A 12,561-nucleotide genomic window follows, 5' to 3' on the forward strand; every position below is an offset into this window, starting at 1 on the left:
ACATGAACCATTGTCCACCAGCAAATCTAATGCAGGAAAGATAAAGCCCCAGTGGGTGCATGTGGCTTATATTTCCTAGAAGCTAAAACAGGGGGAATAACATTTATACCACTCCCGAGGATATACCCTGAAGAGATTCCAATGTATAACAAGAACACATGCTCCACTATGTTCACAGCAGCCTAATTTATAATAGCCAGAAGCTGAAAAGAACCCAGATGTCCTTCAACAGAGGAATGGATTCAGAAAATGTGGTACATCTACACAATGGAGTACTACTCAGCTATCAAAAACAATGACTTCATGAAATTCACAGGCAAATGGATGGAACTGGAAAATATCATCCTGAGTGAGGTAGTACAGTCACAAAAGAACACACATGGTATGCACTCACTGATAAGTGCATATTGGTCAAAAAGCTCAGAATATCCATGATAAAACTCACACATCACATGAAACTCAAGAAGAAGGAAGATCAAAGTTTAGATGCTTTCAGTCCTTAGAAGGGGGAACAAAATACTCCCAGAAGGAAATACTGAAACAATGTGTGGAACAGAGACTAAAGGAAAGTCCATCCAGAGGCTACCACATCTGGGAATCCACCCCACATACAGTCACTAAACCCAGACATTATTGTGAATGCCAAGAAGTGCATGCTGACAGGAGGCTGCTATAGCTCTCTCCTGAGAAGCTTTGCCAGAGCCTGACAAATACAGATGTGGATGCTCACAGTCAACCAACTATTGGACTGAGCATGAGGTCCCCAATGGAGGAGTTAGAGAAAGGTCTGAAGAAGCTGAAGAGGTTTGCAAACCCCATAGGAAGAACTATATCAACCAACCAGACACCCCAGAGCTCCCAGGGACTAAACCACCAACCAGAGTACACATGGAGCGAACCATGCCTCCAGCTGCGTATGTGGCAGAGGATGGCCTTGTCAGTCATCAATGGGAGGAGAGGCCCTTGGCTTTGTGAAGTCTTGATGCCCCAGGGTAGGGGAATGCCAGGGTGGGAAGGTGGGAGCAAGTGGGTGGGTGGGGGAAGCCCCTCATAGAAGAACTGGGAGGGGGAACGGGATAGAGAGTTTCCACAGGGAAACTGGGAAACATCTGAAAAGTAAATAAAGAAAATATCAAATAAAAAAAAGAAATATAAATACAAAAAAAAAGAAAAATGTAAATGCCAGGAACCTGCCCAATCTGTTTTTATATCAATCTAGGTACATCCAAAAAACATGGTCAGTTCTTAGATCAAAGACAAAGTAATGTGGCAAGGCATTAAAAAATTAGATCACAAAGTTTTGCATTAGCCAAAATGTAAATAATATTTTTTAAAAAAATTCATGTTTATTCTTTCATCCTTTTTACCTCTCCAGGTCTGCCCCCTCCCATACTTCCTCCCACTCCCCACATCTCCAAGAGAATGTCCCCACCCCAGCAGACCTCCCTCTTCCTTAGGCCTCAAGTCTCTTAAGGGTTAAGTGCATCTTCTCCCACTGTGGCCAGACCCGGCAGTCCCCTGCTGTATATGTGTCAGGGCCCTTGTATCAGCTGGTGTATGCTGCCTGGTTGGTGGCTCAGTGTCTGAGAGGTCTTCCTGGTCAGTTCCTGGGAGAGTTCCTGGTCAGTTGAGATTGCTAGTCTCCCCATGGGGCCACCCTCCTCCTCAGCTTCTTCCAGCTTTTCCCTAATTCAACCACAGAGGTCCCTGGCTTCCATCAGTTCTAATGTTGGTTGGGTGCTAGTATCTGCATTTGACTCTTTGAGCTTCTTTGGACTTCTCAGAGGGCAGCCATACTAGACTGCAGTTTGTGAGCAAACCACAGCATCAGTAACAGTGTCAGGGCCCTACCTTGAGCTGGATCCCAATTTGGGCCTGTCACTGGACCTACTTTCTCTCATGCTGTTCTCCATTTTTGTCCCTGCAGTTCCTTCAGACAGGAACAATTCTAGATCAGACCCTTTGACTGTAGGATGGCACCCCCATCCCTCCACTTGATGCCCTGTCTCTCTACTGGAGGTAGACTTTACAAGTTCCCCTCCCCACTGTAGAGCACTTCATCCAAGGTTCTTCCCTTTGAGTCCTGAGAATATCTCACCTCCCAGGTCTCTGGTATATTCTAGGATATACCATCTCCTATCTCCCGAGGTTGCCTGTTTACGTTCTTTAAGCTGACCCAAAGGGTTTCAGTCCTGCTCATCCAATACCTGATTAGGTTCCCCTTCATCTCCATGTCCTCTCTCCCACCCAGATCCCTCCCTCCCTATGCCCCCTATGACTATTTTCTTCTCCCTCCCAAATTGGACTAAGGCATCCTCAGTTCAATCCTTCGACTTGTTGCACTTCTTGAGTACTGGGGGTTGTGTCCTGGGTATTCTGTAATTATTTGGCTAATAGTCACTTATTGGTGAGAACATACCATGTATGTCCTTTTGTGTCTGAGTTACCTCACTCAGGATATTTTCTAGTTCCATTCATTTGCAAAACTCATGGTGTCCTCATTCTTTTTTTATCATATTCTTTTTTAATTAGATATTTTATTATTTTCATTACAAATGTTATCCCCTCTCCCAGTTTCCCATCCATAAACCCCTTATGTTTTCCCCCTGCCCCTTCTTCTGTGAGGCTGTCCCCCACCCAATGGCCCACCCATTCCTGCCTTCCTGCCTTGACATTCCCCTACACTGGGGGTCCAGCCTTGGCAGGACCAAGGGCTTCTCCTCCCATTGGTTCCCAACAAGGCCATCCTCTTCTCCATATACAGCTGGAGCCATGGGTCTGTCCATGAGTTCTCTTTGGGTGCTGGTTTAGTCCCCGAGAGCTCTGGTTGGTTGGTATTGTTGTTCTTACAGGGTTTCAAACCCTTCAGCTCTTTAAATCCATTCTCCAACTCCTCCAATAGGGACCCCATTCTCAGTTGAATGACTGGCTGCGAACATTCTCCTCCATACTTATCATGCTCTGGCAGAGCCTCTCAGGAGACAGCTATATCAGGCTGCTGACAGCATGCACTTCTTGGCATCAGCAATATTGTCTGGGTTTGGTGGCTGTTTGTATATGGGCTAGATGCCCAGGTGGGACAGGCTCTGAATGGCCATTCCTTCAGTCTCTGCTCCAAACTTTGTCTCCATATCTCCTATGACTTTTTCTGTTCCCCCTTTTAAGAAGGACTGAAGCATCCACACTTTGGTCGACCTTCTTCTTGAGCTTCATGTGCTCTGTGGATGGTATCTTTGGTAATCTGAACATTGGAGCTAATATCCACTTGTCATTGAGTGCATACCATGTGTGGGTTTTTTTGTGATTACATTACCTCACTCAGGATGATATTTTCTAGTTCCATCCATTTGCCTATGAAATTCATAAAGTCATTGTTTTTGATAGCTGAGTAATATTCCATTGTGTAGATGAACCACATTTTCTGAATGCATTCCTCTGTTGAAGGGCATCTGTGCTCTTTCCAGCTTATGGCTATTATAAATAAGGCTGCTATGAACATAGTGGAGCATGTGTCTTTGTTATATGTTGGGGCATCTTTTGGGTATATGCCCAGAACTGATATAGCTGGTTCCTCAGGTAGTACTATGTCCAATTTTCTGAGGAACCTCCAGACTGATTTCAAGAGTGGTTGTACCAGTCTGCAATCCCACCAAAGTGGAGGAGTGTTCCTCTTTCTCCACATCCTTGCCAGCATCTGTTGTCACCTGAGTTTTTGATCTTAGCCATTCTCACTGGTGTGAGGTGAAATCTCAGGGTTGTTTTGAGTTGCATTTCCCTGAGGACTAATGGTAAAGAACATTTCTTTAGGTATTTCTCAGTCATTAGATATTCTTCAGCTGAGAATTCTTTGTTTAGGTATGTACTAGATGTCTTAATAGGGTTACTTGATTCTCTGGACTCTAACTTCTTGAGTTCTTCATATATATATTGGATATTAGAACATTAGAACTCTCATATGTAGGATTGATAAAGATATTTTCCCAATCTGTTGGTTGCTATTCTGTACTATTGATAATGTCCTTTACCTTAAAGGATCTTTGCAATTTTATGAGGTTCCTTTTGTCTATTGTTGATCTTAGAGCATAAGCCATTGGTGTTCTGTTCAGGAAATTTTCCCCATTGCCCATGTTATCAAGGCTCTTGCCCATGTTTCTTCTGTTAGTTTGAGTGTATCTGGTTTTATGTGGAGGTCCTTGATCCATGAGGACTTGAGAATTGTACAGGGCAATAAGAATGGGTCAATTGTCATTCTTCTACATGCTGACTTCCAGTTGAACCAGAATCATTTGTTGAAAATGCTATCTTTTTTCCACTGGATGGTTTAGCTCCTTTGTCAAAGATCAAGAAATCATAGGTGTGTGGGTTCATTTCTGGGTCTTCAGTTCTATTCCACTGATCTACCTGCCTGTCTCTGTACCAATACCATACAGTTTTTATCACTATGGCTCTGTAATACAGCTTGAGGTAAGGGATGGTGATTCCCCTAGAAGTTCATTGTTAAGGATAGATTTTGCTATCCTAGGATTTTTGTTATTCCAAATGCAAATTTTTCTCTTACTAATATGAATATTTGCACTGGAATTTTGAATGGGGATTACATTGAATCTGCAGATTCCTTTTGGCAAAATGGCCATTTTTGCAATATTAATCCTGCCAATCCATGAGGATAGGAGATCTCTCCATCTTCTGATATCTTCGATTTCTTTCTTCAGAGATTTGAAGTTCTTATCATACAAAATTTTCATTTGCTTGGTTAGAGCAAAACTGAGGTATTTTATATAATTTGTGACAATTGTGAAGGTTATCATTTCCCTAATTTCTTTCTCAGCCTGTTATCCTTTGAGTAGAGGAAGGCTAGTGGTTTGTTTGAGTTAATTTTATATTGAGCCATTGTGCTGAAGTTGTTTATAGTTCTCTGGTGGAATTTTTGGGGTCACTTAAGTATACTATCATATTATCTACAAATACTGATATTTTGATTTCTTCCTTTCCAATTTGTATCCCTTTGAACTCCTTTTGTTGTCTGATTGCTCTAGCTATGAGTTTGAGTACTATATTGAATAGGTAGGAAGAGAGTGGGCAGCATCGTCTAGTCCCAGATTTTAGTGAGATTGCTTCAAGTTTCTCTCCATTTAATTTGATATTGGCTACTAGTTTGCTGTATATTGCTTTTACTGTGTTTAAGTATGGGCCTTGAACTACTGATCTTTCCAAGACTTTTAACATGAAGGTGTGTTGAATTTTGTCAAATGGTTTCTCAGCATCTAATGAGATGATCCTGTAGTTTGTTTTGTTGAGTTTCTTTATATTGTAGATTAAGTTAATGGATTTCCATATATTGTACCATCCATGTATCCCTGGGATGAAGTCTACTTGGTCATGATGGTTGATCATTTTGATGTATTTGTTCTTGGATTCAGTTGGTGAGAATTTTATTAAGTTTTTTGGCATTGATATTCATAAGGGAAATTGGTCTGAAGTTCTCTTTCTTTGTTGGATCCTTGTGTGGTTTAGGGATAAGAGTGATTGTGGCTTCGTAGAAGGAATTAGCTTGTATTCCTTCTGTTTCAATTTTGTGAAATAGTTTGGACACTATTGATATTAGGTCTTCTATGAAGGTCTGAGAGAATTCTCCACTAAACCTATCTGGTCCTCGGCTTATTTTCATTGGGAGACTTTTAATAACTGCTTCTATTTCTTTAGGAGTTATGGGATTGTTTAGATGGTTTATCTGACCCTGATTTAACGTTGTTGCATAGTATGAGTCTAGAAAATTGTGCATTTCATCCAGATTTTCCAATTTTGTTGAACATAGGCTTTTGTAGTAGGATCTGATGATATTTTGAATTTCCTCACATTCTGTTGTTATGTCTACTTTTCATTCTGGTTTTGTTGATTTGGATACTCTCTCTGTGCCCTCTGGTTAGTCTAGCTAAGGGTTTATCAATCTGGTTGATTTTCTCTAAGAACCAGTCTTCAATTTTGTTGATTCTTTGTATAGTTCTTTTTGGTTCTATTTGGTTCATTTCAGCCCTAAGTTTGATTATTTCCTGCCTTCCACTCCTCTTGGGTGTATTTGCTTCTTTTTCTTCCAGAGCTTTTAGGTATGCTGTGAAGCTGCTAGTGCATACTGTCTACTGTTTCTTTTTGGAAGCATGCAGGGCTATGAGTTTTCCTTTAAGCACGGTTTTCTTTGTGGTCCATAAGATTGGGTATATTGTGCTTTCATGTTCATCAAATTCTAAGAAGTCTTTAATATCTTTCTTTATTTCTTATTGGATAAAATTATCATTGAGTAGAGCATTGTTCAATTTTCATGTGTATGTGGGCTATCTGTGACTTTTATTGTCAGTGAAGACCAGTCTTAGTCTGTGGTGATCTGATAGGATGCAGAGGATTATTTCCATCTTCTTGTATCTGTTGAGGTTTGTTTTGTGACTGATTATATGGTCAGTTATGGAGAACGTACCATGAGGTTTTGAGAAGAAGGTATATTGTTTTGGTTTACGATAAAATATTCGATCTCCTTCTTACTTCTGCATATTCCTAATCAATTTCTTTTACTGCAGGCCCATTCTGCCACCTATGTGTCAACACGTGAGAGTCAATATCTGTGTAGGACTTACTTCTTAGGGTGATTTCCAGATCCATGTTCATCTCCTTGCCCCCTTGTAGCAGGACAGTATTTGTGATGCAATTTACAAGCATTTAGGACCTAACTCAAATAGCCCTGGGTCCCTTGCCCAATGGTTGGTTTCAGAAAACAAAGCAAACCAAGTCAGAAAACAGTGTTCTCTGTCCTCCTAATTATTCAAGAAATATGCCAAACTAACTTCCCAGGAGACAAGGCCAGATCATATTTCCTAGTGCTTATAGAAAGGACCCCATTCACTCTCAGACAAGATACTATCTCTCTCAGAATTCACCTGCTGTGTGTCTGCCTAAAGTGTCTATTAGCCCTTAAAACATTCATATCAATTATCTTCAGGCAAATATCATACCCTGCTACTGGAGCTTCCTCATCTAAGTATGACAACTTTAGTAACTGGTGTATCCTGAGAACTTATATAAGGCCTTTCTACTTTGTCTTTGAGATCCTGCTTGATGTCTGTCAGTGGGACTGTAATGACTTTCCTCAGGCACCGCACATCTAATAGTAACCAGCGCTAGTATGTGGCACTTGATGTTGGAAAATGTGTCCTTCCAAATCTATGTTGAGTCTTCAGTTCTATTTGGGGCCTTTGTGGTGCCAACCAAGGGGGTTCAGCATCATGACAGAATGTGTCCCCTATAGAAAATGGCCCGACACCAAACCCTGACACTATTGCAGATGCCATGTTTGTTTACAGACATGGGTCTGATTTGGCTGCCCTCTGAGGGGATATACAATCACCTGACACAGATGCAGACACAGCAAACATTGGACTGAGCTAGGGGACCTCTATGGAAGAGTTAGGGGAAGGACTGAAGGAGCTGAAGGGGATTTCAAAACTATAGGAGGAACAACAGTATCAACTACCACAAATAGGGACTAAGGCAAAAACGATGAGCTTACATGATCTGGTCCTCACTACATGTGTAGCAGAAGACGGTTTTGTCTGGCCTCAGTGGTAGGGTATGTGGTTGATCCTGTGGAGGCTTGATGCCCTGAGAAAGGAGAAAGCTAAAGCAGGAGGGATGTTAAATCTTAACCCTAACACTAATACTAATGCTAACTATAACCCTCTTAGACGGGGGAGGGAGTGGAAGAATTTTTACATTATACATACATATATATATATATGAAAAACAGAGAATTGAAAGAGAGATTAGCCTTTCCCAGGACCGTGTAAGAAATCACAACAAAATTGCATGTTAGAGCAAGAAAGCAGTTCTCATATATCCTGGCACTTAATATAGATCAAACATACTGAAAATCCTGCTTTTGACTTACCAATCTCCAGATGGAAAAGAATTCAATTACTTTTGTTGATAAATTTCCCAGTCCAAGGCAATTTGTTATAGATCAGGATGAGATTTGACATTTGAAGACTGTCTGCCTCCCATGCCTACAGCTTTTGCTGTATGTAGGATTCTAGGCTGACCTTCTTTCTTGATCATCCTGTAAATGACTGCCTTCTGTCTCCTGGGCTTCTCTGTCTCTGATTAGAAATCGAATGCGTCTTTAGAGTAGGATATAACAAAACTCCATTTGTCACAGACCCACATACTTTAGAAACTTGTCCTAGGGTATTTGAGGAAGGGTATTTTGTCACAGAAGGACAATGACAGGGGCATACTTTAGACACCAAGTATAGCCAAAGGAATGACTACTTGAACATTGATGTGTAACAGCCAGTTGATAGCACAGTGATTTTGGTGCTATTGACAAAGGACATTGGAGCATCCTCTAGGTTCCCTTGCTTACTGGTAAATATTAGAGTCTATACCCAGTGAAGCATAAAGCTTTGGGGCCTGTATTATCATTATCCATATTGCTGTTTCTATATCCTTTAAAGTGGAGACAGTCTTTGCTGTGGTCTGCATTAAAAAAAAAATTGCCTATAAAATTGTGTCTGATCACGTGGTATCTAGCTGGTGATACTGTCATGGGAAGCTTTTAGGAGATGGGCCCTTGGTCTAGGAAGCAGTGTTATGACCTGGCATTGGACATGGATTGACCAGCAGTACAGGATGAACAGCCACATGTTAGCACTGTATACCATGCTTTCCGTGTTCCCTAACGTGTGAGCCAAAATGAGCCATTACATTGCTCCTGGTTAGGCACTTGGTAGCAGTAACTGCAGAGTAGCTAATACAGTCCTCTGAGGCAGGAGAGTGCCCATCCCTCATTGGTCCATGTCTTGCTCTGACCTCACAAAGAACCATTGTGACAGTCGGCAGCCACCTACCTATATAATGCACTGCCCAAGGCTGGTTGCTGTCCTTCTAGTGCGGAGAGCGGGTTGGTGGTTACTTGTGAGGCTTGGACTTTGGTGAAAATTTTGGACTCGGATACTGGTGAATGTTTTGGACTTGGATTTTGGCAAAGGTTTGGACTCGGATACTGGTGAACATTTTGGACTCGGATTCTGGCAAAGGTTTGGACTCGGATACTGGTGAAGGTTTTGGACTCGGATTCTGGCAAAGGTTTGGACTCGGATACTGGTGAACGTTTTGGGCTTGGATTCTGGCAACGGTTTGGACTCGGATACTGGTGAACGTTTTGGACTCGGATTCTGGTTACATTTGGATTTGCCCGGGTAAGCCCCTTATCTGTTACTTCTTGAGGTTTGCTGGTACTGGTTTTTGTTTTTCATTTTACTTTCTTTAATTTGTCTTTGATTTTAGACATTCATTTTTGCATAATTTCATTTCTTCATTAATTATCTTCAATTTGTCCTTTTCTGCGTACACATTTTCATTGCCTTTCATTTACTTTTTAGAGTTTGTTAATAAACATTAAAGATATATAGTAAGACATTTCAGCAAAACATTATTGTATATGCACATAATGTACTTTGATAATATTCAGCTACTCTGACAACGGGTACCCCTACCTCCTTCTTTCTCCTTCACATTCCTAATCAACGCCTCTTACTGTAGGCCCCTTCCCATACCTAGGCTTCACCACTTGGGTGTCAATATCTGTGTGGGACTTGATTGCTAGGGTGATTTCCAGATCCATGTTCATCTCCTTGCCCCCTTGAAGCAGGACAGTATTTGTGATGCAATTTACAAGCATTTAGGACCTAACTCAAACAGCCCTGGGTCCCTTGCCCAATGGTTGGTTTCAGAAAACAAAGCAAACCAAGTCAGAAAACAGTGTTCTCTGTCCTCCTAATTATTCAAGAAATATGCCAAACTAACTTCCCAGGAGACAAGGCCAGATCATATTTCCTAGTGCTTATAGAAAGGACCCCATTCACTCTCAGACAAGATACTATCTCTCTCAGAATTCACCTGCTGTGTGTCTGCCTAAAGTGTCTATTAGCCCTTAAAACATTCATATCAATTATCTTCAGGCAAATATCATACCCTGCTACTGGAGCTTCCTCATCTAAGTATGACAACTTTAGTAACTGGTGTATCCTGAGAACTTATATAAGGCCTTTCTTCTTTGTCTTTGAGATCCTGCTTGATGTCTGTCAGTGGGACTGTAATGACTTTCCTCAGGCACCGCACATCTAATAGTAACCAGCTCTAGTATGTGGCACTTGATGTTGGAACATGTGTCCCTCCAAATCTATGTTGAGTCTTCAGTTCTATTTGGGGCCTTTGTGGTGCCAACCAAGGGGGTTCAGCATCATGACAGAATGTGTCCCCTATAGAAAATGGCCCGACACCAAACCCTGACACTATTGCAGATGCCATGTTTGTTTACAGACATGGGTCTGATTTGGCTGCCCTCTGAGGGGATATACAATCACCTGACACAGATGCAGACACAGCAAACATTGGACTGAGCTAGGGAACCTCTATGGAAGAGTTAGGGGAAGGACTGAAGGAGCAGAAGGGGATTTCAAAACTATAGGAGGAACAACAGTATCAACTACCACAAATAGGGACTAAGGCAAAAACGATGAGCTTACATGATCTGGTCCTCACTACATGTGTAGCAGAAGACGGTTTTGTCTGGCCTCAGTGGTAGGGTATGTGGTTGATCCTGTGGAGGCTTGATGCCCTGAGAAAGGAGAAAGCTAAAGCAGGAGGGATGTTAAATCTTAACCCTAACACTAATACTAATGCTAACTATAACCCTCTTAGACGGGGGAGGGAGTGGAAGAATTTTTACATTATACATACATATATAGTATGTATATCATTTTTCATATATATATATATATGAAAAACAGAGAATTGAAAGAGAGATTAGCCTTTCCCAGGACCGTGTAAGAAATCACAACAAAATTGCATGTTAGAGCAAGAAAGCAGTTCTCATATATCCTGGCACTTAATATAGATCAAACATACTGAAAATCCTGCTTTTGACTTACCAATCTCCAGATGGAAAAGAATTCAATTACTTTTGTTGATAAATTTCCCAGTCCAAGGCAATTTGTTATAGATCAGGATGAGATTTGACATTTGAAGACTGTCTGCCTCCCATGCCTACAGCTTTTGCTGTATGTAGGATTCTAGGCTGACCTTCTTTCTTGATCATCCTGTAAATGACTGCCTTCTGTCTCCTGGGCTTCTCTGTCTCTGATTAGAAATCGAATGCGTCTTTAGAGTAGGATATAACAAAACTCCATTTGTCACAGACCCACATACTTTAGAAACTTGTCCTAGGGTATTTGAGGAAGGGTATTTTGTCACAGAAGGACAATGACAGGGGCATACTTTAGACACCAAGTATAGCCAAAGGAATGACTACTTGAACATTGATGTGTAACAGCCAGTTGATAGCACAGTGATTTTGGTGCTATTGACAAAGGACATTGGAGCATCCTCTAGGTTCCCTTGCTTACTGGTAAATATTAGAGTCTATACCCAGTGAAGCATAAAGCTTTGGGGCCTGTATTATCATTATCCATATTGCTGTTTCTATATCCTTTAAAGTGGAGACAGTCTTTGCTGTGGTCTGCATTTAAAAAAAAGTTGCCTATAAAATTGTGTCTGATCACGTGGTATCTAGCTGGTGATACTGTCATGGGAAGCTTTTAGGAGATGGGCCCTTGGTCTAGGAAGCAGTGTTATGACCTGGCATTGGACATGGATTGACCAGCAGTACAGGATGAACAGCCACATGTTAGCACTGTATACCATGCTTTCCGTGTTCCCTAACGTGTGAGCCAAAATGAGCCATTACATTGCTCCTGGTTAGGCACTTGGTAGCAGTAACTGCAGAGTAGCTAATACAGTCCTCTGAGGCAGGAGAGTGCCCATCCCTCATTGATCCATGTCTTGCTCTGACCTCACAAAGAACCATTGTGACAGTCGGCAGCCACCTATCTATATAATGCACTGCCCAAGGCTGGTTGCTGTCCTTCTAGTGCGGAGAGCGGGTTGGTGGTTACTTGTGAGGCTTGGACTTTGGTGAAAATTTTGGACTTGGATACTGGTGAATGTTTTGGACTTGGATTTTGGCAAAGGTTTGGACTCGGATACTGGTGAATGTTTTGGACTCGGATTCTGGCAAAGGTTTGGACTCGGATACTGGTGAAGGTTTTGGACTCGGATTCTGGCAAAGGTTTAGACTCGGATACTGGTGAACGTTTTGGGCTTGGATTCTGGCAACGGTTTGGACTCGGATACTGGTGAACGTTTTGGGCTTGGATTCTGGCAACGGTTTGGACTCGGATACTGATGAACGTTTTGGACTCGGATTCTGGTTACATTTGGATTTGCCCGGGTAAGCCCCTTATCTGTTACTTCTTGAGGTTTGCTGGTACTGGTTTTTGTTTTTCATTTTACTTTCTTTAATTTGTCTTTGATTTTAGACATTCATTTTTGCATAATTTCTTTTCTTCATTAATTATCTTCAATTTGTCCTTTTCTGCGTACACATTTTCATTGCCTTTCATTTACTTTTTAGAGTTTGTTAATAAACATTAAAGATATATAGTAAGACATTTCAGC

General features: G+C 41.4%; 2 protein-coding genes across 6 annotated transcripts in view; both read left to right on the forward strand.

Moving 5' to 3' along the window:
* The window catches only part of Erich1 (glutamate-rich 1), a gene marked incomplete at its 5' end in the record, with an annotated part of 52,793,804 nt that overhangs the window by 41,557,351 nt on the left and 11,223,892 nt on the right, over positions 1-12,561 (forward strand).
* LOC120093063 (sperm motility kinase-like) overlaps positions 1-12,561 on the forward strand; it is a 130,260-nt gene that overhangs the window by 104,510 nt on the left and 13,189 nt on the right. The window contains exon 1 of one of the 6 annotated variants that reach the window (XM_087589454.1): positions 11,966-12,334. The exons of the other annotated variants lie outside the window; for them this stretch is intronic. The gene's annotated coding sequence lies outside the window, so the exon portion shown is untranslated. Of the gene's footprint in view, positions 1-11,965; positions 12,335-12,561 lie in introns of those variants that run through there. 6 annotated transcript variants of the gene reach the window in all.

The sequence above is a fragment of the Rattus norvegicus genome, chromosome 16 (genome assembly GCF_021556685.1).
Source record: "Rattus norvegicus strain SHRSP/BbbUtx chromosome 16, alternate assembly SHRSP_T2T, whole genome shotgun sequence".
In the NCBI taxonomy this organism is placed as follows: domain Eukaryota; kingdom Metazoa; phylum Chordata; class Mammalia; order Rodentia; family Muridae; genus Rattus; species Rattus norvegicus.